Source organism: Alexandromys fortis, unplaced genomic scaffold (assembly GCF_014885135.2).
Source record: "Alexandromys fortis isolate MF-2015 unplaced genomic scaffold, M_Fortis_MF-2015_v1.1 scaffold_33, whole genome shotgun sequence".
NCBI lineage: Eukaryota > Metazoa > Chordata > Mammalia > Rodentia > Cricetidae > Alexandromys > Alexandromys fortis.
In genome coordinates, this window is record NW_026067917.1 from 9253889 (window position 1) to 9280880 (window position 26992).

General features: G+C 38.4%; 1 protein-coding gene and 1 non-coding gene across 2 annotated transcripts in view; one reads left to right on the forward strand and one right to left on the reverse strand.

Annotated features, from left to right (window-relative positions):
* Arhgap15 (Rho GTPase activating protein 15) overlaps window positions 1–26992 on the reverse strand; it is a 591259-nt gene that overhangs the window by 250243 nt on the left and 314024 nt on the right. The gene's annotated exons all lie outside the window — the stretch shown is intronic.
* LOC126500283 (small nucleolar RNA SNORA40) lies at window positions 23388–23517 on the forward strand. Its single transcript, XR_007591296.1, has one exon. It is a non-coding gene; the product is annotated as a small nucleolar RNA SNORA40 (small nucleolar RNA).

Sequence of the window (26992 nt, forward strand, 5' to 3'; positions counted from 1 at the left end):
TTTTTTTTTTTTTTTTTTTTTTTTTTTTTTTTTTTTTTTTTTTTTTTTTTTTTTTGCTAGAGAATATAATCATTAAACAAAATTTCCCAAATGACATATCCACAATCAGGGTCTGATGACACCTTATCTTCCTGAAGTATACAAGGAGTAACCCTAACCCCAAACACCTTTCATCCTGTTTTACCAGGCAAACAATGCCTGATCAGCCATTCCTAAGTTCCTGGGGGGGGGGGGGTAATTCTCAGAGTATTATCAAAATTGCCATCCCTCTCTGACCTACTCTGATGACGACAACAGCATAGACTTACACTAACCCACAAATGCTTTCATGTGTACGGCTGCAGCGCCGTCCTTCTAGCCTAAATGTACCTAGAAATTATAGAAAACACACCAACAAATTTCTACTCGAAAATGCGTTGTCGTCTTTCAAAGCCCCTTCTTGGAAAGGCACGGGGGTTCCTGCTCAGCTGCACATTCTGGACAGGCTGAGATAAGGATTCTTTCTATCTTGCCTGCAGTTCCAGACCATGATGAAGGGCAGTGGCCGCTCTGCCCTGCCTCCTTCGCCTTTCTTGGTGGCCTTCTCACCCCCACATTCCCCAGTGCTGAGACCCGCGCCTGGCCTGGGCTTGCGCTCTTGGCCGGCTCTGCAGTTTCTGCAGGCCTTCCTCTGGCCTGTGCAGTGGCAACTTCCCTTGTCTGCTAGGGGATATCAGGAATCTGAAAATGCCAGGCCAGAGACAGTCTTTCAAAAAGTAGTGTTTCGGGGGGACAGAACCCTCTATTATTCGAAGAAATATTTTGACATAAGCTTCAAGCTATTTGCTCCAAAATGTGCGGGCAAAGCACTGCTGCCCACCCCCCACAGGAAGTGTATTGAAAATGCGAAGGGTGCGCCGAGCATATCTGAGGACACAGTGTGTAGTCTACGGCTAAGCGATCAGGGATAGCGGCGTGGTTTGTCCTCACAAATGCTGACAGACAGCTGCAGTTTGCAGCTGGCAGGGAGCTTATGCTCGCTAAACAAAGATCTAGCTGGAGCCCGGTGAATACTTGGCTGTAGCGCAGTGATCATAATTCATAACATACATTTCTAAAGGAGAATTCAAACCCTAAGAAAAAAGCCCAGAAAGAGTCCTGTCATTTTGTCGCTTGCTGTGGTCCGGATGTAGGTTGCTTGTTGGCTATTTTGAAACCCCTCAGGGTCCTATATAGAGACCCTGGTTACCATGCCTGTCATAAGTCAAACTTTTCTGCTTTCCTACCACACTTTCAGATTCCCCAAACCAAAGTGTTATCCCAAATAGGCTGTGCATTTTCCAAAATGAGTCAATTGTAATAAAATTTCCAAACTCTTTATCCCGCCCTCCCTCCTTCTCTCTCTCTCTCTTTCTTTCTTTCTTTCTTTCTTTCTTTCTTTCTTTCTTTCTTTCTTTCCTCCTTTCACTTTTGAAAACATCAGAATCCCCCCCTTTTTTTGGGCACAGTTCAGGCTAGCTTCTCAGAAACACGAAATGCTAAATTTGGGGGAAAAAAAACTGAAGAGAACAAAGTGTAAGTGTCCCCAGTTTCTGAGATGAGGAAAGACAGTCAGTTGTGAAGTCACTTGCCCGAGGCAACAGAGGAAGAAACAGCAAAGCTGGAATCCAAGCCTCTTAAACATCATTTCTGGTTTCTTTGTCAGCGCCTCCTTCTGCCTCTTTAATCCCAGATTGACTTTATTAGAAAAATTGTTCTTAAATCCTGAAGAATGTTCTAGGGAGCCTTTTCTGCTGCTTGAGGCGCCCACTGCTGGCCCAATGCTTCCAGTGACTAGGATTTCAGCCTAAATGCAATAATTCCCATCAATTGTTTTAGTCTATGTCTTCACAATTGGAGAGTTTCGAATATAATATGGAAATGTATTTAAATTTATATGCATAATTATGCATAATAATATGAAAAATACATGCCCAAGGGGGGAAATTACAGTAGCCTTTCTTTGACACGCAACAATGCTAAGTGTTTGGCTGTGATTCTTCCCTCCAACTTTTGGTAACCTAAAATCTGCAATAGATTATTCTTATTATTTGGGGTTTTCAGCCTTCCCTTTCCCTGGGGGACAGAGAGCTGTGTTGCCGAATGCCAGGACACCCCTCCAGATGCAGATGTCACTGAGCAGGGCCCTGCTGGATATCCTTTCCATGTGTTTCTGCCTAAGCTGGGAGGGAACAGAGAGGATTGAGCTGCGGATGGGAAAATGTGCTCTGCCAAGTCCCAATCCCTCTGAAATTCCAGCTTTTGGACTTGAACAGGCTGCAATCTTGGTCCATTGCAAGCTTGTTCACTCTTGACACAGTGAAACTTATGGTCTTGAGGAAAAAAAAAACCCAACAACTGAATTTGGTTTTTAAGACCACCATAAGCTTCTTGAGACATTAAGTACCTTTTACACAAAATAGCAGCGATGGCTTAAGGCTGGAGGAATTGGAAATGCACGGATTGAATGACCTTTAAAATACACATAGGTTTAAAATTGAAAGAAAAATGCACTTAGCAAGAAAGTATTTTGACTTATTTCTAAAATATGGATGGAAACATTAAGCAAAGTCAAAACGAGGCCACAGCACATTCTCATCGTGACTGAAAGATGGACTTTAAATAACACAACAGCCGCAGTCATCAGCGTTGATTCCAAACACGAACCTTATGAATGGTGAGAAAGACCGGGTGAGGCTTGGGCAATCGCAAGAACTACTGTTATTGTTAGCCCTTAATCCCTTAAACTCCCAAAGTAGAAACAGGAGTGCAAGAGATATATTCTGGCAGGGTCTGTCTCCCACCCCAGTTTTGTGAACTGGTAAAAAAACATCCACCAAGAAATGTCTCTCCAAATTACCAACAGAAAACAAGTTTAGCTCTTTGCACTCTGTGGCACAGATGGAAAAACAAAAAGTCACCTGTGGGAAAAGCAGTCCTATCCACACAAACAGGTGCGGGCTTACAGGACAGCACCAAGAGAGCCGGGGGGACAAGGCCAGGAATTGTGGGTGTCTGCTGCAAAGGAGAACTGAAGTTGATTGCTGTATTGTGAGGAAATGGTCAACCGAAGATTCTTCTAAGTCACCTGGCAGTTTGGCAGAAATATTCTTTTGCCAGTGCTGTGGTTACGTAAAATAAACTGCCACCGGAGTTTCCTTGTGGGGCAGTTTAAAGTTTAATAATACTCCCTGTGTTCCCATCCACCCTGGAACATAGTTCAGGGTTAATGAAAAAAAAAAATGTCTGAGTATCTACCAGTATCTGGGCTTGATACTGTGTGGGAGGAGAAGACAGGCCTTTGTGTTGAGATCTGACATGAAATTCCTTTCCTGCTACCAGGACAGTGCAGGGCTCAGTGCCCCTGAATTCTGATTTTTTCATCAACATAATGGAGAGAGAGAACTTGAGCTGTGTTGCAATCACTGAATATTCTATCACCTACGATCACATTAGTTTGTATGGTATACACAAGGAGAACAATGCCTCAGTCCCATTCCTTCCTTCTTCATCATCATCACCATTAGTAGCATACAGTTTGCCACAGAAGCTATATCATAAGACGTAAATAGGACTGGTCCTCGGGGTTTGGGGCTGATAACTAAATATCATCCTATCAAAGTTTTTAAGCCAAAAGAGGACATAGATAAATTTAGAACCTTAGGATCAATGCATAGAAAGTTAATTAAGCATATTACTAATAAAAATCAGTAAAGGCCAATGTCTATATTGTATAAAGAGAGCTCTAGGGATTGTTTTTTGAGACATGGCACATCTTTAATATTTTGCATACCTAAGTCTCTAGCTGATAAATGAGAATTCATTGCAATTTTGGTAGAAAACTAGAGTACTGTTGAAGTGGGTTCCCTAAGTGGATGCAGGTATGCACTAACACTTCTATTATTACTTCTGCTAATAATATTTAAGCACATACGATTTTTAAAGTTCATCCTGTTCAATAAATCGTATGTCTATCCAGTCAGAAATGGTAGGCTATCTGCTCTGATAAATATGGCAGCAATGTGACCTTGCATCGTGATAAACAGTATTGACAATATATTCAAGGTACTTCCATGTCCTATAGTTGAATTAGTACACAAAACACATATGCTTTTGGTGTAGGAGGTCCTTCTGTTAGTGTGCTGCTTTCATTGGTTAATTAATATAAAAAAAATTAAAAACTGCTTGGCCTGATAGGGCAGAACTTAAATAGGCAGAGAAGACAGAACTGAATTCTGGGAGAAAGAAAGGAGAGTGAGAGAGAGCCGCCATGGAGACGCCAGGTCAGACATGCTAAATCTTTCTTAGTAAGCTACGACCTCGTGGTGAACACAGATTTAATAGAAATGGGTTAAATCAAGATGGGAGAGTTAGCCAATAGGAGGCTAGAGCTAATGGTCAAGCAGTGCTTTAATTAATACAGTTTCTGTGTGATTATTTTGGGTGTAAGCTAGCTGGGCAGTCGGGACAAAGGGAACCCCCCCCCCCGTGCTCCCTGTAACATGCGTTAGTCAAGGCAACTAAAATACATTTTATATATTGAAATGTTTTGTAAAAGACTCTTAGGTCTCAGGGGATAAAATGGTTGCCATAAACATGTGAGAACAGGAGTTTGGAAATCCAGGGCCAACATATTCAGTAGTACACATCTGTAATACTAGCATGCTTCCAGAAAAAGGGGAGGCAGAGCAAAAGAATTGCTAGAAGTTTATGAGACGGCTAGCCTGGAATAAACAGTGGTGAATCATAAGGGACCCTGCCTCAAATAAGGGTGAGATCAAGCACTGACACTGGAGGTTGTCCTCTGACCACGACATTAGCCCTATAATACGAGTGTGCCACAGTCACATACATATAAACACACATAGACACATGAACACAAACACATATGCACATAACACATACATTTTAAAGAAAATTGAGGTTAGAGAAATGACTTGGAGGTCCAGAGAGAGTGCTGCTGCTGCAGGGGACTGGAGTTTAGCTTCCAGGCACTTGTCAAGTGGCCTACAACCACTTGCAACTACAGCTACAGAGGGGCCAATGATATATTCTAGTCTCACCATGCATTCCCACATATGTGTACACACACACACACATGCACGCACACATATTAATATACAATGAAATAAAATAATTCTTATCATTTTAAAAATTTTTATCTAAAAAGTTTTTTTTTCCTTTTACATACCAATCACGATTCCCTCTCCCCTCCCCTCCTTTCACTCCCTCACCACCTTCCTACCACCCAACACTTTGAAGAGTATAGGTATTAGCACTTCTTGGAAGTTCTGGTAGAATTGTGCACTAAAACCATTTGGCCTGGGATTTTTTTGGTTGGGAGGTTTTGGTGACAGCTTCTATTTCCTTGCAGTTTATAGGTCTATTTAAACTGCTCACCTGGTCTTGATTTAACTGGATAGAAACATGTAGAAGAATGAAAATAGATCCATATCTATCCCCATGCATAAAACTCAAGTCCAAATGGATTAAAGACCTCAATATAAATCTGATCACACTGAACCTGATAGAAGAGAAAGTGGGAAGTAGTCATCAACACATGGACACAAGAGACCACTTCCTAAATATTACCTCAGTAGTACAGACACTGAGAGAAACAATAAAAAAATGAGACCTCCTGAAACTGAGAAGCTTCTGTAAAACAAAGGATACAGTCAATAAGTCAATAAGACAAAAAGGCAACCTACTGAATGAGAGAAGATCTTCACCAACCCCACATCAGACAAAGTACTGATCTACAAAATATATAAAGAACTCAAGAAATTAGACATCAAAATTCTAAATAACCCAATTAAAAATGGGGTACAGAACTAAACAGAGAATTCTCAACAGAAGAATCACAAATGGCTTAAAGATACTTAAGGAAATGTTCAAAATCCTTAGCCATCAGGGAAATGCAAATCAAAACAACATCTTATACCTGTCAGAATACCTAAGATAAAATATACCAATGATAGCCTATTCTGGAGAGGAATTGGAGTAAGGGGAACACTCATCCATTGCTGGTGGGAATGCAAACTTTTACAACCACTTTGGAAATCAGTATGACAGTTTCTCAGAAAATTGGGAGTCAACCTACCTTAAGATCCAGCAATATCACTCTTGGGCATATACCCAAAAGATGCTAAATCATAGTACAAAAGCATTTGTTCAACTATGTTCATAGCAGCACTATTTGTAATAGCCAGAACCTGTAAACAACCTAGGTGCCCCTCAACCAAAGAAAGGATAAAGAAAATATGGCATATTTACACATTAGAGTACTACTCATAAGTGGATACTAGCTATAAACAAAGGATATTGAGCCTATAATTCATGATTCTAGAGAAGCTAAGTAATAAGGTGAACCCTGAGAAAAACATATATAGATCCACCTGGAAACTTGAAACAGACAAGATTGCCTGACAAAATTGGGAGCATGGGGGTTGGAGGAGAAGGGAGGATCGAAGGAGAAGAGGAGGAAAGAAAAGAAGGGAAGGAGTGAGGAGAACTTGAGGGAATGGAATAGTTGAGGAGAAGGACAGAGATGAGAGCAAGGAAAGAGATACCTTGATTGAAGGTGCCATTATAGGGCTAGCAAGAAACCTGGCTCTATAGAAATTCCCATGAATCCATAAGGATTACCCCAGCTAAGACCCTAAGCAATAGAGAAGAGGGAGCCTGATCTTGACTTGCCCTGTAGTCAGAATGAAGAATATCTTAAATATCACCATAGAACCTTCATGCATCAATAGATGGAAATAGAGGCAAAGACCTGCGTCAGAACACTGGAATGAGCTCCCAAAGTCAAGTTGAAGAGTGGGAGGAGTAAGAATATGAGCAAAGAGGTCAAGACTATGATGGGGACACCCGCTGAAATAGTCTACCTGAGCTAATGGGAGCTCATCAACTCCTGCTCAATTGGGAAGAAATAAGCATAGGACCAAACTAGTCCCTCTGAATGTGGGTGACAGTTGCATGGCTGAGGCAGACTGAGGGGCCACTGGCAGTGTCACCAGGATTTGTTCCTGCTGATTGTTCTGGATTTTTGGGAACCTATTCTTTTTGGATGGATACCTGGCTCAGCCTAGATATATTAGGGAGAACCTTGGACCTTCCACAAAGCAATGTGCCTTACCCTCTCTGATGGGGGTGGGGCTTGAGGGGATGTGGAGGGAATGGGAGTGGGAACTTGGATTGATATGTATAATAAAAAAAAGATAACTTGTTTTCTTTTTAAAAAATAAATAGGAAAAAAGGTGTTCTGTAATGACACTTTAATTTTTAGGGGTTATAATTTCAATGCCTCAAAAGTTTTGGGCAAATAAGTGGGCAGTACACTCATACTGAATAAATTAGAAAATATTTGAATTCCATTTTCTAGAAATATGAAACCTCTCCGTTCCTTTAAAAATATTTCAAATTTAGAGATAAAATTATCTTCTAAGAAGATAGACTTCACTGGATAGTTTGCAAAGAAGAGAAATAATGATTAATAATTATCACTGTGACAATGTGAGTTCATATCCACAATCTGTCCAAGAAAAAAGGAAATTCTGCTTCTCAAAACCTTCTCTTCAAAACTTGAACATGTAGAAATAGTTGTGGCACACTGCCATGTTTGCATATTCATAGATATAAATACAAAATCATTTTCTTTTCTTTTATTTACAGAATAATAGAATTCAGTTTTCAAAAATCTCATTAAATATCTTATTGATACGTACATGTACAAAGATATCAAAATCATTCCATGTGTACTTATTGACAAGAAGTCAAATAGAAGATTCAGGTTAAAAATCATAGACAGTCTTTTTATAACTAATGATTATAAGTACAAAAGTTATGATGACAGTAAGTGGAATTCTCTGTACAATTAAGGGGCTAAGGAAGGAGATAAAAGGGAGGGGGAGAGAGGAAGAGAAACTAATTCTTAAAGAGAGCATCTCAGTTTGTGACAGAGGTTACAGAAATCCAAAACTAACAGTGTCCTGTTGTAATATGAGCGGCGGGCTGCTTCCTGCCACCCAGCTAGCTTTACCCGAAACAATTACACGGAAACTATATTCTTTTAAACACTGCCTGGCCAACTAGTTCCAGCCTCTTATTGGCTAGCTCTTACATATTGATCAAACCATTTCTAATATTCTGTGTAGCACCACGAGCTGGCTTACCAGGAAAGATCTTAACCTGTGTCTGTCTGGAGTGGGAGAATCATGGCAACTCACTGACTGGGCTTCTTTCTCCCAGCATTCTGTTCTGTTTACTCTGCCCACCTAATTTTCTGTCCTATCAGGAGCCAAGCAGTTTCTTTATTACTTAACCAATGAAACAACAGATATAAAGATGACAAAACTAATTCTTAGAGCATCTCAGTTTGTGACAGAGGTTACAGAAATCCAAGACTAACAGTGTCCATGGGAAATCCAATGTGAATCACATATATAATTGAAAAATGCTTTATTAGCAACAATAAAAAGTAAAAAAAAAAACAGTTGGAACTAATTTTAATATTATATTTTCTTTAATTTGTTCTATTTCCTTGCATAATCAATTTTAAATCTTTGAAACATTTCATATTCTTTTTCCTGTACTACAGATTTTAAGTCAGGTATATATGCTATACTTACAGTACATTTCAGTTTACATTCATCGATCTTGCCAGTGCCCAATAGCCACATGACGGTGGTGGCACCCTGTCCATCATCAGTTCAGTCTAAAGCCTGACAGGGAGATTTGACCTTCTTTCCAGTTTAACTAAATTTGGAATCACCAAGCTATCACCTTTTGGCCTGTGTGTGAGCATGTTTCAAACAGTTTAAGTAAGGAGAGAAGACTCACCCGCATGCAGGCAATACAACCCCAAGGGCTGGAATTGTGGGTTGAATGAAAAGGGAAGAATGGGTGGGTAAACTGAGTGTCAGCATTTATTTCTCTCTACTTTCTGACCATAGATGCAATGTGACCAGATGTCTCCTGCTCCTGCCTGGCTGCCTTACTGGCATGACTTACTGGCACGTGTGCCTTTTAAAACCAGGACGCAAAGCAAACCTTCCTTTCTTAAGTTGCTTTTATGAGACACCTTGTCACAGTCATGAGAAAAAAAAAGTAGCACAGAGGTTCTGGGTGTCATGTCTTAAAAAGAACTGGCTCCAGGAGCCATGGGGGAGTTCTACAGCAGAACAGGAAGCCTGACTCAGCTTAGAGGTTGGCTTACAAGTTTTGGGAGAAGATACTGTCTTAACTCTAGCTGCATGTCCAGTTAGTACAGCAATTTGCAGAAGCTACACTTCATTTTTCTGCCATCATTAGATTGCTGAGTTTAATATTTTTATTTCCAAATGTATTTTATTTCCTCTGGTAGCATGGCCCCTTTAAATGTTCACACATGGCAGTTGTCTTGTATGATTGGTTTTAATTGGCAACTGGACACTATGGAGAATTATTTTGGAATAGCATCTCAATGAGGTCTTATCTAGATCACGTTGGTCTGTGGGTCTGTCTGTCTATAGGGTATTTTTTCTTAATAATGTTAACTGCTGTGATAAGACCAAGAATAAAAGTGGGTGATACCACTCTCAAGGCTTATATCGAGGACAGTATAGAAAGCGAGAAAGTGAGCTGTGCTCAAGTAAGTATGCATTCATTTTTGATCAATCCTACAGTGACTATGTTCAGCTGCTTCAGGTTCCTTCTGGTTTGACTTGCCTGCAATGACGGACTGTAACCAAAAATGTAAGTCGAACAAGTCCTATCTCCCCCAAGTTGTTTTTATACTGAATATTTTATCGCAGCCACAGAAATGCAACCAGGACAACCTTTATCACTGTATTTATATCCAACTCTAAAATACATCTGAGAGAGCAAATGGGCAAACTAAATATTTCCAAGTTCTGGCATTTGCAATTCATAAAGTTGGCTTTCTGTACCCAGAACACTTTCTTATGTCAAGATGACAGTGCTTATTCCCCCATCTTTACTACTAAACAATAGTTCATTTATGAGAACCCACAGCAAACGACTTTAGTTTCCAAGAGGTGTGTCCAGACTATTGGCGGAGAATAGAGAAGAGAGAGCACAGTCCTGTTTGGTTTACTGTGTATTCCTCAAACCATAACTTTGTTCTGGGGAACGAAGTTGAGGAGACACACTCCTCAACTCATTTCATTGGATTAATTTGGGGCTTGACTTAACTTTTTAATGCTGTCTACTTAATTGACTTGACTACATAATGGGTTGGTTAGACAAGTAAGTTCGTTTGTATGCCGTTCTCCCAGGATGAAGATAACTAAGTTTCCCCCAACACTCATCTAAAGTCAAAAGAATGCTTATTTTTTTATTGTAAACACACACACACACGAGGAACCCAATGCAGGTTGGTTATATTGTATTATAATCCTCAAGACTTAACTCTAAAGGTATACAAACAATTATGAAAATGAATATAAGCAAGGCAGAGTCAAGGAATACCATCTGGTGTGGAGGAAAAATGGCAACACCTACTTCTCAGAGGTTTTTGACGCTGTGAGACCACTTCTCAAAACCAAATTTAAGCTTTTGTTTCAAATGATTTGCAGTTTTAGCAGTGCTTCTCCAGATTAGTTTGCATGTATAAAAAATAATTAGCAGAGACCATGTAACATTATTTATGTTTACATTTCTAAAGGAAACCAATCAACATACAATGCCACTCTAGTTTTAATAAGAATATTCTCTAAATAAAATGAATAAGACAGAAACTTTCATAAGGTTAAACAAAAAATAAAAAGCTTGTTCCTCTTCCCTTTGAAATCCTCAGTGTGTATTCAATTAAAATGTAAACTACAAAGTAGTTGAAGTGATGACAAAATGCGTAAGTAGCCAAGACAACACAAGGCAGATTGAATTTTCCTTCTATCTCAGTTCCCAGTTTTAGGAAGCAAAGGTCCAATCAACACGAACTTGAATCACAACAAACATGTCCAAACCATCATTAAAAACCAGATATTTACGGCGACAGACTAGGACTTTAATGACAAAGACAGAGAACTGAGCTCATATCCATGCAATAGAAGAAGGAAACAATGGTTGTACAGTGCAAATAATTTTGCAGTAATATGATAGCATAATCACTTAAGTGCCGACCATCGTCATTATGGCTCTGAACCTCGTGTACATGAGCAATAAAGACTCGGTGCACCTATAGTATAATTCATATTTTTGTATGAAAATCTTGTTCTTCTTTTAAAGTACTTGCATCTATAGGATCTGTGGAGCCTGTAAGATCTATAAGTCTAATTTAATTATTATGTTTGTGTTGTCTGTGATGCACAAGTCCCCTCAGGGAGGTTTCTAACCTGGACTGTGTTAAAGAAGGACGAAGTTTGGCATACCTAGGTTTATTTCACCAACTTTCAATCTGATGAGAATTGTTATTTTGTGATATTGGCAGTATTTTGTGATATTATTGTGTCGACAATTCCCTAGCAGTCGTATAAACAGGCAACCACATTACTTTTGTGATCTAATGCATTTTAATTTTCTGGAAAAGAACAAACACTTGAAATTCTGACAAGTGTTTAAAATACCACCACATATATAGTTAGAAGTTTAACATTTTCTTCCACTCATTTTAGACACAGCATAGAGTCATCACACCAAGTACAGGAACTAAGAAACCACACAGGGCAACTGAAGAAAATGGATTGTTTTTATTTCAAGTTTTCAGATACCTTTTCCCCAGACCTGGAGAAGGAAACAGAAGTTTCCCCGTCTTGTGTTAGACTACAAAGGAACAAAATACTGAAGACGGCAGCAAGAACAAGTAGCTTGAGACCATTGACCTGTGTACTACTTAGCCCTTTAAAAAGAGAATCTGACAAGCGTGAAAAATAAAGCCTGCTAGTACCTCTCCTTTCCCTCTTAATAGTTGTAAGGGAGCAGCTGTGCCCAATTCTTACAGTAAAAGAAAAACCATACCAATTTTTGTCATTTTTGTATTTCAAATGAATTCGTGATGAGAAATACATTTTGCCACTACTGATTCCAGAAATGCAACAATTATAACAGTTGCCTCATCTACCTGCTAAACTGGTCTTCCTTACTCAGAATATGGTCTTGCAGGGTGGCATCAGCCATCTGGCATCGGAGAGTGTGAGTCTGACAAAGGAACTTCTCGGATATGTAAAAGAGTTAGGACAGACCACCCCTTCAGGGTATGTGCATGATGACAATTACTTCGATTTGTGACGGTGAGCACAGAAGAGAAGATAGAATAGCCAAACCGTGCCTCCATTAGCTACCTGCTTTGCTCCTGAGTGTGCCTGACATACGTGTATCTGAGCAGGATGCGAGGACTTGAGGAGTTAAACTGGAAGACTAAGGCTGTCATGCGCTGTGCTTAAAACACAGAGCATGCATGCGTGCCCAAATAAATACGCCGGGTTTATACAACCAGCTCTTTTCCTTCATAAGCAAGAATTGAAGCACACACACACACACACACACACACACACACACACATGTACACATGCACACACACACAAACAAACCAAGCTGTCTTTTTTTTTATGAATTTTGGGAAATTGCATAGTTTGGGGGAAAAAAAAAACCCTTGGCTTGATTTTCACATTTAAAAAAAAAATAGAGATGGAAAGAATAAGATTGTGCCCATAAAAGCCAATTGTTTCCAAACCACATTGTATTGTTTGGCCCAAATAATTCACCCTCCTATATGGAAGAAGGGAACTGTAGCAGGCTAAAAGCACAATAGCCAATCAAAATAAAATTTCTGTTCTAAGCTACCCTCCTAGTGTGTGAGGACCAGTCGAGTCCTAGCCTCACCCATACCCATACTCTCCCACTAGGGAGACCAAGGCAAAACATTTGGAATGAAAGGACTTAAATTAATATCTTGGATTCCACATTAAATCATCACTCTTTAAGGACCTGTTTTATTGACTCACAAACCCTGTGGAATCTGGGAGGTTTTTAAGACAGGCCTGAAGTTCTCAGCCACAGAAAGGGGCTAGACACTTTCCATCTTCTTTGTAGAAGAAAACTGTATGAATGATGGGATTTGAGCTTACAGACCTCCACACAGGTAGGTGGCAGAGTAAAGCTAGTTATGAATATCACATTGCATTAATGTAAAAAAAAGGTGGTCTTTTGTTCATCTTTATGGATTGCCACAGCAGAAAAGGCAAAATTGAAAACAAAGCATTATTAATTTTGTCCCATGATTAGCATTTAAAAGAGAATTCTTTAAACATTTACAGGCTAGAAAGATGGCACAGTGGGATAGCTGGTTGCCACCTAGCCTAAGGATGTGAATTCCATTCCCAGAATCGACGTGGTGGAAGGAGAGAACCAATCACCTACAAGTTGTTGTCTGTCTTTCACATATGCACCATGGCAAAAGTGTGTGTGTGTGTGTCTGTGTGTGTGTGTGTTTGAGAGAGAGAGAGAGACGACAGAGAGAGACAGAGACAGAGAGAGAGACAGAGAGAGACAGAGACAGAGAGGGAGAGAATAAGAGAGGGGGTGGAATTTTGTGGTATTTTGTAATAGGTAGCAAATCGGTCTTTTGACGTTTAAGCTGGGGAAGCATAATTGCATTACGTTTCTGCTAGAATAAGTACAAACAGGGATTGAAAACACAGCAGCAGTAATATTGAGAAATCACACATATGCTGCTTTCGTGGGCTTTGTGGTCACTGGTTTATATGTGGATCACTTAAAAGTCAAGAGCCCAGGAACTAATACCCAAATTTATCTTATTGCCCAAATTTTCATTTTGGTATGATTCGATTATCTTAGTAGATGTGACAGAGTTTAGTTCACCCCAGGAAGGAGGGCCGCCTGCAGACAGCAATGTAAAAGAGACCAACACTTGCCTTCCTTCTCCTTCTTCTCGCACCTTTCTCTTTGCTCCTTTCAGCTCGGATATTTTGTTTAGTTTCCCATAAAGTGTATTTTAAAACCCGCTTGGGAAACTACAAAAACAGAGACAATAACATCATCAGCAGCAACAACAACAAAAGAGCAAAAGGCAGCTGATTAGGAAGAAAACACAGATGAAGAAAAAAAAAATAGCAATGGGTAGCAGGCAGGGGCATCAAGGAGCGGGAGGCCGAAGGCACTCAGTTTCAAATTAAGGAATAAATGATTTATATAACTAAAGGAACAGTATTAATAAGATATTTTTAGAGTGTAAAATAAAAGCCTATTATAAATATTTTATTATACAAAGTTTATCATAATGTAAAGCAATTTTTCTAATAAAAAGTTGGAAGTGGATATAGGAATCTAAAGAATAGCTGTAGATTTTGGTACCCTGACTCTGTGAGGAGGCACGAAGGCACGTTATGAAGTGCAGCCTGTAATAGCAATCTCTGGATATGCCATCATCCTGCAACACAAACGTTTTGAGATGTTTTGACTATCAGCAAGTGAAGAGGCAGAACTAGGCTTGGTGACATCATTTCCACTGGAACAGAAGTTGTCTTGACTAGAAATTGTCATAGAAATTTCTCATTTATACTTAGAAACATAAATAACTTGTCTGGCAAGAGTAAGCATACTTTTTCCAAGATGACATCAATACACTGAGTTGGTTTATTTATTTATGTGTGCTTTTTGAGGTACTATTTGCCCTGCTCATAAAATTTTCTTTCAGGTTATGATACTGAATGTCATCAACCCTTAATGCAGTTTGTTCTTGCTCAGGTTTAGAGTCCACGTTCTACTACATCGTTGTATTGCACTCTATTCTTCATTTTGATCAAACTCTATCTCCCAAATTACTACTCAATAAATAATACAGAATAAATAAATCATCATGGACCTTGCTTCTCTTAAATATCGACTTTAATGAGTTAGGTAGGTTAGTCTATTCTGGCATGAGTAGACCTGGCTTTTCTAGGAAAATGCCCACTTTCCCAAACCTCTGGAAAGTCTCGTCATTCTTATCTCCTCTATCATAAGGCTCCCCAAGTCAAAACTACATGCACAGTCTCCATTAAAGTTCAATCAAATTTGCAGGCATTGCATCACGTGTAGGCCACTTTTAAATTATTGTTAAGATGGTGAGAAATGGTTAAAACAAATTTGCTGTTGGAGGTGTCTTCAAGACAAGGAGAACGAAGCCTATGCATGTCTGATAGGTTTGCTGTGGAGGACTGATCACAGCTTCAGCTCAGCCACCCGACAGCTGTCTGACACTGGCACATGGCTGCGCTCTGATGGCTTTTTAATGTGTGATCCTAGGTAGGCAAAACTACAGACCCGAGCCATTCTATCACGCGCTAATGTAGGGGATGCTGTGAAGGGATTGTGAGAGGCAATGAAAGTCTCTAATCAGCTGACTTTAAATTAATCAGCAGAGATTATTTTATGGTCAGCCAGATGAGCTCTCTGAGGACGCAGAAGTTCTTTGAATTTCGAGATTCTTCCAGCCTTTTCTGACTGTTCATTGCTGACCTTCAACCATTGATGTCTATGGCGTTCTTGCTTGCCATCTATCTTCCCATTCTGCCTACCTATCCTGTGGTCTCCAGAAGTGTTTAGTGAGCCTGAACAGCTGTGTAAATCAATCCCCTTTGATGTTATCGATCTGTCAACCCGTCTCTCCATCCATCTACATCAGTTAGGGATTATATTGCTGTGATAAAATTCAATGACCCAGAAACCACTGGGTCTTTTGAAAAGAGCTTACTTCATCTTCTAACTCTCAAGACTCACTCCATCACTGAGGGACTCAAGACAGGAACCTGGAGACAGGAACTGGAGCAGAAGCCAACATCAAAGAACACTACCTACTGGCTTGCTCTTCATTGTGTGATCAGTTTACACTTCCTGTACAGTTTGGGATCAGTTACCCAAGGTTAGCATTTTCAACTGCCAGGGCACGAAAAGTGTTCAGACTTCTTTTCCATGGCTTACAATCACTAGCCTTTCCACAGGGGTCTGTCCATTCCATGTGACTCCCTAGACACATAGTCTGCAGTGCTCTAAAGATCAATGAACTGACCTGTAGAACTCTCTTAGCTGATCTTGCACTGCAGGGTTGAAGCTCTGGTCACACGTGGGTCACACTGGACTGTCCTGCCCACATTGAGCTGCAGTAGTGGCCAGCACTCGCTGTTGCTGTGTGTTTTAGGTCTTTATACATTTAAACATTTCTCTCATGATATTTGCATGCTTTGAGATGGTATAAAAATGGGCCGTTCTTCAGAAGACTGACATCACTCACTAATATACTTTTGTTCTTGTAATTTTTTTTGGCAGATTTTGGCACAAATTCAGATATTCTAATGTTTCTATGTTGTTTTGGTCATTTTCCAAGCTATCAGGAAAAAAGAAAACTTTTAAATAGTTTGCTTGAAGTTTGATCTCATCTGTACCTGGTTTGTTTTATGCTCTTTTAACTTAGGTTCTTTTCAGAGTTGTTTTAATTTAATTTTTTTTAATTATTTATTTATTTTACATTCTGGCTATAGTTTTCCCTCCCTCCTCTCCTCCAAGTTCCTCCCCTAACTTCCCTCTATTCTCACCCCCAATCCACTCCTCTATTACTAGGAAAGGGCAGGTTTCCCATGGATATCAACAAAACATGGTATATCAAGCTGCAGTAAGACTAAGCGCGTCCCCATGTACTAAGGCTGGTAAAGGAAATCCAGTATGAGAAATAGGGTTCCAAGCGCTAGTAAGAGAGTCATGGACAGTCCATGCTCCCACTGTTAGAAGTCCCACAAGAAGATTAAGTTACCCAACTGTCACATATATGTAGATTAATTCTTAATAAGATTATTTATTTTCCAAAGAAATATTTCTCAATTCGGTAATATATTTTTACTTGAATGGTTACTCTTAATTGTATCATTCTCACTTCAGAGTTTAAGTTTTTAGCCTTTTAAAAACACCTTTGGTAGGGCTGGAGAGACGACTCAGCACAGAAGACGCCCTACTACTGCTCTTCCAGGGGATGCAGCACCGACATGGTGGCCTTCAGCTGCCTGTAGCTGCAGTTGCAGGGCACTGAGCTTCTCTTCTGGCCACCGTGAATACCAGGCCAGCATGTGGTGCGCAGACACACGTGCAGACAAAACATCCATCATACCAAAATATAAAGCTATTTTAACTTAAAATGTTAAACTACATATTTGATTTAAATGCAGCATTAGTCTACTTTTTTCATATTAAAATTTAACATGCTATGCATGTGCCTCTAAATATTTCTTTAGTTGCATATGCATTTCATTAGTTTCCAGTAAAAGAAAAATAATAGAAAGGAATGGTATTTTAAATGGGTAAGTTACCTGGAGAATTTTATTTAATTTTTTGTAATTTTTAAGCTTTATTACATTCTATTCAGCTTTTGCACCTAGGCTTTAAAATATTTTTACTTTAATATAGCTGATAATTCCTTATTTTGCGTTTTGTGAGATATTGAATATTTAATAAAATGTAGATTTTCATGTTAAGAATATAAATGTTAATAATACAAATTTATTAACAATGCAAAATACATGGAAAATAAATTTTTATTTTTGAATGTTAATCTAAGAGTAAATTTTGTATTCGGATAAAAATATTTATTCATATTCAAATTTCAGAATAAGATTTATTAAATGAGAATTTTAATTATTTGTGAACTGAAAGGTGAGAGTTTCTAAAAATAGAAGTAGCTAGCAAACTTCTAATCAAGTACACAAAATTATCTCACTAATTTCAAAACTCAAATTACATTTTAATTTTTTTGTTTTTACTGTTTTACTTACCATCTGTTAAATCAATAAATGGTAAAGTTTAATTTTGTTATTATATATTTATTTCATAATCAACTTTTCTTGACATTTTGCCTTTTCCATCTGCCAATATGGCCTTGAAACTTTATTTTTATGTGCTATATATACATGTGCATATATATATCATCTCTCTTTATTTTTCAAAACACACATATAAAATCATCCAACTACATGATTAATTATACATAATAATGAGCAAAACTAAAAGGCAAAAGAAAAGAAATTTAAATGTAGAATGCCTAAAATCAGTGAGCATGACGAGGTAAACTCTTTATTCCAGATCCTAAAACTCACTGTATGAATTCCCTTTTCTGAAAAAAGGAATGAATTTAATATAGTGTTCGAACAATAGAATAAAGATATATTCTGTGTATTTCAAAATATTCACAGTACATATGCTGTTTACATTTTATTTAGCATTGGTAATATATAAAACTTGATCAAAATTGTTTTCCATGTAGGAAGAAAATTCTTTTACTTTATGGAAGTGTATTTTGCCATATCACTTTGCTTTTTCGTATCATATTGTTTCCAAACTTATTTTAATGTGTTAAGACAATGGAAAAATTCAAAAATATTTAATTTATGATAATCTTAAACATTTTCTGCTTTCTTTAATTAAATTGCCACTGTATTAGCTATATTTCTGCCATTTTTTTCTTTAAAAATATGCAGGTTAACCAGTTCTGGTTTTCTGTAATGGTCTCTGTCTCCCACAAAAAGAGTCTTCTTTGATGAGGGTTGAGAGCCACGCTTATCTACAGTATGATAATATGGATTTAAAACACAATTTGAGATTATATTGCTTTGGGAGAAGGGGTGGTAGTGGGGATTCCTCTAGATCCTATAGCCTAACTAGCACTGTATTTATCTAGGCTTCTACTGCAGACATATTCATCCTGGGGAGAGATAGGGAGGAGAGAAGAGAAAAATGTAGGGCTCAATAAACATAATAATGAAAGAATTTCATCCTGTTGAGTGCACCTTTGCTTATCACCAGGATACGAGTGCCACTGTTGCACTTTTGGAGGATGTCTTTCCATGCTGGCCATCGTTGTGGTTTATAGGTGTCATAGCTACAGAGGACTATTGATGGCTTTTCTCCTTCAGCAGCTTTCACATCTTCCACTACGAAAGGTCACATCAGGATGGTGACTTGTCAAAGGCAGACCCAGATGGTCTCAGGGGTGCATAGTGTCTTCAGCAACAATGCAGAGAACAACTGACCATGGGGAACCAATATCAAATTTATGTACCTACACACAACAGTGTCTCGAAGGCTCAGGGTACACCAAACATCATGGAAGAGGAAGGTGAATAATTGTAAGAGTCAGAGACCCAGGAACTCTGCATGACTGTGTCCTCTATATAACGCAGGGAAGCGTACCAATAAAAATCTCAACAATAAGGTTGCCTAAACAATGACAGCGGCAGTTGACATGCCAATGTGAGTAAGAGAAATCACATGGGTCTATACCTATATGAAGAGTGGCAATTAATGACTACCGAGAGAGGGAGAATCAGTCTTCACCAGCGATGACCCCCTTAATCGCTTATCCAATACCAAGTAATTAGCCTTCAAAATGTGTACACAGCAAGCAACACTAAGTAGACACTAACAGAATGCTAGTCAGGGACACTTCCTAGCCAAGTAACTCACATTGATGGTTGATTTAAATATTGGATTCATATATTATTATCTGCATTGCTTTCCAAATATTACAAAGCAATGGTATTTGTGTGTGATTCTACCCTGATTTACTATGGACTTAGCTCACCTGTGAAAAACCCAAGACTAGTTCCCTTCTTGACAATCCCTAAAAGCACCAGTTGTCTTCTGTACTTCAGACTGAAGAGTAGGTATCAATTACTAGCAAATAAGAGTCCTTGAGCTTCCCAATGACAGTGATTACATAGGAAGCCTACTGAGCATTCTTTCCACCTGACTTTGAAAAGATCAATTTGCCTCCCTTTCTTTATTTACCTCTCATCAAAATGCTAATAAACAATTCCCTTTTGGTTAAATTCCCACAGTTTCATTGAACTGTGTAACTCTATATTTCTGAAGCCTCACACCCAAAATATGATAATCCAAGTTACATAATTATGGTAGTAAGCCAGGTTTTCTGCTCGCCCATGAAACATGGCTTCTGCAAAGGAGAATCCATTCTATCAGATTTGTCTTGAAGGGCTTTGCCCTAGAGCAAAGAATGTGATCCCTGTCTTCACTGTCCTTTTTCCTGATTGGCTAAATTTGTTTTAACTTAGTCTACTAACATGATTTATTTATGTAAAAATATGTCATGAATTGGGAATCAAGACTTTGTAGATGGAGAATGAATGCAGGTAGACATATAACGTATATCAAGAAGTTTATCCTTTAGTAAGGCACTCAATAAACTTTGCCTCCAAAATCCCAAAGTCATTTTTGAAAATATGGTAATTTATGGAGATTTTAATCATTTATCTTTATGATAGCCTTTTCCTAGCCGAATTATGAGTATTTTTCAAAATAGTATAGGAGAATACATCATACTTGTCTTAATGCTATTATTAACATATATTGCATCACACCGTCCTATAAATTATGTAAGCTAATTTGTGCTTCTAAAAACTCTGTGAGGTAGGCACTATTATTTTGTAGTTTAAAAAAACTACAAAAGAGAGTCTACGTGAGATTGAGAAAGTGAGTTAAAGCTGGGAGGAGCGGTAAACTGTGCACCTCAGCCTCTCCCGCTTGTCAGGAGTACCATGAGACAAGATGGTCGCCCTAAAATGTGAAGCTGGATGGCTTGGTTTCAAAATCATTCTTGCTTCCTTGGTGTAACTCTGTGTGCATTAATGACACTTCAGTGTGTTGGTGATACCTAATAAATAAAAGGGGGTTAATAATCATACCTCATATAATAATTGAGAGGATTAAAAGAGAGGGCTCTTTTATACTTGCTTTATCACCTAGAGCTAGTAAGCATTTCAAACTATTTCTATACAGCGTTTCTTTACTATGGAGGTCACAATCATTTTGTTCTTACAATACCGTTCACAATGAGACATCGCAGTAATCCACAAATGAGAATCAAAAGATTCTATTCATGTCACCAGGTATTCAATGAAAATGGTTAAGCTTGTCACAACTTCTATCTTATTGTCCCAGAATTTTCTGACAGCAATCAGTTACTACATTTATTATTTATTTATTGTGATTGTGATAAATTATTAGAAGACATGATAAACAATTAGAATTACATCAAATAATTATAAATAGAACCTTTGTGAGGGTTTAAATTATCTCACTTGTATATCTATCTCCATCTGTCCCCTGATCAAATGACCACTCTCATTTAGAGTTGCTGAGGCTTAGAGAAAAGTAAATCTGATAGGGACATCATTGTAGACTATTCCTATAAGGGTGCACCTCATCACACAGCACGTTACACATGCATCTTTTACATACTTATCTTTAAACTGTTTATTTGGCACATCAACAGGCAGCTGGTGGAACAAATAGGAAATCGTGGGAAGCACATTCATTTTTAAAGTGTTAATGTGCCCACTCCAAGAGACAGTAATGTGCTTCCATCCGTTAAGATCCCCTTGAACGTTTTGGATTGGAGGACCATAATTTAAATGAAATGCATTATCCAACCTGGAAGGTATTCTGCATCCTAAATATTTAATTGATTTCTCCATCAGGGGAAGATGAGCCGACACAATAGGCAGATCCTATCTTTAAGTGTCCGATTAATAGTGTCTCTAATTTAGGGTAATTTAGGAGTTTACAACTTATAAAATGGCTCTGCCTTCCACATTCCTCCCAAAGTACCAAGAGGATTGTGCCTGGATTAATTGCAAACAGCAGACAACCCTCTGCGTATAATGAAAACTCAAGAGTCAGCATCATCAGCCATGCGCCTATAATTTGGGATCTCATCTAAATATTTTTTCACTAGGGGCTTCACTTCCAATGGAAACTCAAGAAGCGGAGAAGGAAAGTTGTAATTGTTGCATCTTCCAATTTAAAAAAGTTTAACAAGTTGAATTCATTCCTGCTGAGTTTTACTTAGTTGGGTCTTAGCTAACTGAGTGAGGAAGATAAATCAAGCCACTTGCAGATTTTCCTAATGGTGCAAAGTTTGGCACCCTGAGGACTGGGGAAGCATCTATTCCTGCACTTGTAAAGAAGGGAAGTGGAACAAGACTGTCGGTGGCTGTGACTCCGTAAGTGTGATTTATTACATTCTATGCTACTCGGTCATTTCCAGATAAGCACATAAGTGCTAGAAGTTTTTGGTTGAAGAAAGAATAAGGGGAAAATCTTAATATTCTCTCAAGTACTGGTGCCATAGAAATCAGTATTATTTGATGAAATGGTAACATACGAGTTTATAAATGTGAAAATAACATTGAACTGTACCTACATGTGTCTACTTTTGATTTTGTAAAGTCTTGCCTAATTTCACCTGCTTGTAGAGGAAAAGGAATGGGTGCCCTGCTGCTGAGCTTCATTTTGGGATTTGAAAAAAGAAAATAAATAAATATCAAACAAACAAGCAATAAATAAACAAAATAAGATCAGTAGCATATCAGGTATATAATGTTTAGTATAGAATTATCTTTCCTGTTGTACTTTCTCTCTGTCTTCTTGAAGAACTACTTTGTAGACAGCTTAATTTTTGTTCAAATATAAATTAGAATCAATTTTCTGGGGAGAAATAATCGGTAGAGCTCCTGTTCTCCACAACAAAGAAATTACATTTGTAGACATATTCTAGAAATTTAAATCCCCCAGTACTCCTTTGAGGAAGTCCAAGGAGATTTGAAGACTGACGGTTTTGTACTTTGCTATTCCCAGGGGCTCATGCGTGATCATCTTTACTGAGATTTATTCCCATCCCTGCTGAATTAATATGCATTTTAGTTAACTAATCTTGAAACAACAGGAATAAAGTTTATCCAGGTCTTTTATACCTCAGAGAACAAAACAAATACTACAAATCTTTAGAGAGAAAGGATATACAAAAGGGCTTGAGGTGAAGATTTCAAAGCAAATACTCTTTAAACGATGTGCAAATTACCTCGGCGCTTGAGCATGATTTATGAAAGGGGATTAGCTCACTGGAATAAGAACCAAGTTTAAACTGATGGGTTTCAAAGTCATAGATGAGAAGTAGTTACAAGACAAGGAAGGAGGAAAGCAACAATAATTTAGGGAAGTGATTTAGTTTAATTTTTCCCCTGAATGGATTTGCCTTAGATTGTCACAAATTACTATTGCTAACTGCAGTATAAACAGTGCATTGGTGCTTTAATTTTTTATAAAGGTTGAGTTCAATAAATGAGTAATTATCTGCTTATTTATCATATTAAAAAAATTAACCAGAAACTGTTAAGCAATGAAAACTATTGGAGCTGGAGAGGTCAACTTGTGAAAGGTTTGGAGAGAGAACGTTTTCTTTCCAATTCACCAAGTTACCTACAACACCAGCAGAACACAGACACATCAGGACTCCACCATGTTCCCCCAGTGGCAGATTAAGAGCTTCTTGGAAAACATATGAAAATGATGACTTTGATAGCATCACAAGAATTTGTGGGTGTGTTTGTTCAACTGGGGGACAAAGACAGATTAGAGAGGTACAAAAATAAATCCTCCTTTTGCAACCCAGAACTCAATGTTCAGTGTGAGTTTTGAGATAAACAAGAACAGAATACAAGACAGCACAAAAGTGGATGGTGTTGATAATGAAACTTGTCTTGAATATGAGGTTGGAACTAAACATACCTGTGAATGAATGCTCCAGTGGAGCCCTGGCATTTGCCACATACAGGTTAGGATTTTGAATGTGATAGGGATGGACATGAGCAGGACTCTCCAGAGACGTGGGGTGTCATCAGGTAAAAGGCCTATCTTAAAGCGGTTCCCAAAGTAAATTGTTTGAAGAAATTTCCAGAAATCCTCTGGCGGAGAACTTTAAAGATGTCATGACTGTGTTTCTTTAACTCAAGGAGAGATAGGCGAATAAACGGCTGATAGCACAACTATATAGTAAACATCTTTTTCCGAGAAAGGGCTATTTTCAGAAATCTTGAACCCCAGTGACCTGGATAGAGTAGCAAATGAACCCTTCAAATAAATAATTTAAATAAAAATTTTATTGACTTTACAATAAAAAAGATTGTTACAAGAGTTCATTTCTTAAAATACCTTAATGACCTACCATTATGGAAGGTAAAGGAATGACTAATGTTTGCACTCTTGTGTGATTCCTATCTAATGCTTTCTTGACTAACTTGCTGGATTTTGCCCAGTGAAAATGAGTTAAACAAAATTCTTCAGGTTCTCAGCCAAATCTTTCCATGGAAATCGGCTACGCTCAATTTAAAAATAAGGCACGGGATAGCAACAACAAATTCAGGCACTTAAGAGAAAAAAACAACGCTAAATATTCCTGTGTAAGCTGTCCTGAAGTATGGCGCTAAATAAGTGAAGATATCCAGACAGTCCAGCCTGTCTTCTTACTGTGCAATGACATTTTATGTGACTTAATGTTTACAAAAAAACTTCTTAGTGAAATTCATTAAGAATACATTTATATTTGTCTATTTTGTTCTTTAATTCCTAAATTTACCCACATCAGGTTGCACGGATATTTCATTTGTATTTTAATAAATAAAGCTTGCCTGAAGTTCTGAGAGTAAACCAGCCCCACTGGTCAGCCTTACAGACCAGGCAGTGGTGACACACACCTTTAATCCCAATAGCCACACTAGTTTGCCATAGAAATTGGGAGGTAGTGGTGCATGTCTTTAATTCCAGCACTAAAGAGGAATATAAGACAGGAGGAGACAGCTCTCACACACAGTCTTATTCTAAGATTCTAGGAGGCAGGATCGCCATTTCGAACTGAGGTAGATGTGAGAGCCAGTGGCTGGCTGTTTCGTTTTTCTGACCTTCATTTTGGCATTATTTATTAAAATACAAGTGAAATAGCACTACACAAGGTGATGTTTTATCTCCGAAATAATCGCCATCAGTTTTTTTTTTTTTCCTAGAGATGAAATCATTCGCTACTAGAAGGCTTAAACAGGCCTCATTCTAAGTTTGCTCACTCTGTTTATGGAAACTCAAATGTGAGTCTATTTTTGTTTTCCTTGCACCTTTTCCAAACAACTTAACTTAAGTATAGCTTGTTGAGCCTTGGTTGTTTTGGCAGGCATCACTGAAATGCTAATAAGCTAGCTCTAGGTAGTAATACAGCAACTGAGCTGTGAGTCATCCAGATTAAGATATCTAACCTGAAAGGTTGATGGGTAGTGATTAAAGTACTCAAGAACACTGCAAAAATTAAGTAACCTACGGAATCAAATATTATTCTTGCCCTTGGAGAAGTGGATTACCTTCCAGAGGATGCGTGTGGAAACCAACATTCTCTGAACAGGATTTGTGTGGAAGATGAAGGATAAACAGAATTTCGGATCCATTCTGCATGTGGAATTAGTGGAATTCCTGGAAATTCGTGGAATATCTCAAGGACTTGCTTATGAATGGTTTATTATTGGTTTTTTTTTTTTGATGAATTTGATTTAATCTTAGAATCGCTTTTGTGTGTATTGCTGCTGCCCTTTGTCCTGCCATTTCAATGTTCAGGCTATAGTGATGGCTCTAGTGCAGGCAAATGGACACAGGAAGAGTAGCTCTTGACTCTGTCAAAATTCATGTGATACCACGAATTAGAAGGGAGTGATGAGACAAAATGAATATTTACCATCTCAAACCATGCATTGTCAGGAAATGGCCAACTCAACAGCCCTGTGCAGGCTAGATTAGACAGGCTCCAAAGTGCTTTGACTCTGGCCTATTGCAAACTGATTTAGGGAGTCAGTTTTGTGTGATGCGGTAAAGTATTTATCAAACTTTACTATGTCTATATCTTACCTATTAAAATGCAATCTCCTGGTAATTACGGAGTTTGTGGCTTTTCCAGTAGAGTTCAGTTCACGGCACCCACTTCAGGTGACTCACAACTACCTGAATATTCATTTCCAGGGTCTCTGATGTCCTGTCTGGCTTTCTTGGGTACCCACAGACTTTTGCAACACACATAAATAAACCAAAAATAACGATTTGTTGAGAAATTTCCTCTCTGCTCAGTGAGTTTGGGTTGGGTCTTGGGAATCCAGTCTTTCCTATGAACAAGCTCCAGCTGATAAGATTGTCGTTGGTCCCTTGGCCACATTTTGTGTGTCAAGACTATAGACTATATAGACTCTGAAAGCCAGTGGTTAGAGACAGAGTCTGCTTAACTTTCCATCTTATATTTTTGAAGACACAGAAGAAATGGAATTTTTGGAACTGTCAAGAATCCTTCCAATATGTTCCAGGAAAACCTGCCACCTCAGAAATCTTTGGAGTCTGTCTCTGTTCCCACTGCTAGCTTGGGCCTGCAGCATCTGTTACTTGGTCTGCTGCAGTATTTTCTTACCTCTGATCTTTCATTGTTTTCTCTCCTCTGTAGAAATGGTTACTTTAAAAAACCAGACCTGTTAGTCACTTTTGCCTAAAATGTAGCACTTTATTAATATTGCTTTCAGTACTACAATGTCCATGTAAGCCCTTGGCCAAATAGTTCATTCTTGCTTACTAACCAGACTTACAGTTGTTGTTTCCCCAATATTTTTATACGCTGTATGTTCAGAAATCTCTAAAATCCGCCTGCATTCTCGGGCTCTCTGATTTCTACTCTAATATGTATTCGTATTATTTCCCTATTATTCTCTCTTCTGCATTTGAAAGGCTCTCACAGCCTCACAGCAGCAGCAAATCTGAGGGCCCTCTGCTTCCTGTACTCAGACAATTTTCTTCTATGTGCTACTTTTGTGTACAGGTTTCAAGTGCTTGTTCTCTGAATACAAACATATTTTTTTTTTGTGGGGGAGTGACTTCCAGAAGGACCCACAGTACTTCACCCTTCAAGGAGGGCTCTATCCTTCAACCTTTCCCTTTACTATGTGAACATCAAATTGTTGCTTTCTTTGGGACTCTCCCCTCATTTGCTCAGTAATTTTCTTCTTCACTTTGTTTTTAACACGAATATGTCAGTGCTCCAGACTGCTTTCTCAAAATCTGGGATGCGGAGAGGTAAGCTTCAGAAGGTCATCACGTATTTCCCTTTGGCACTCAGGCCTTG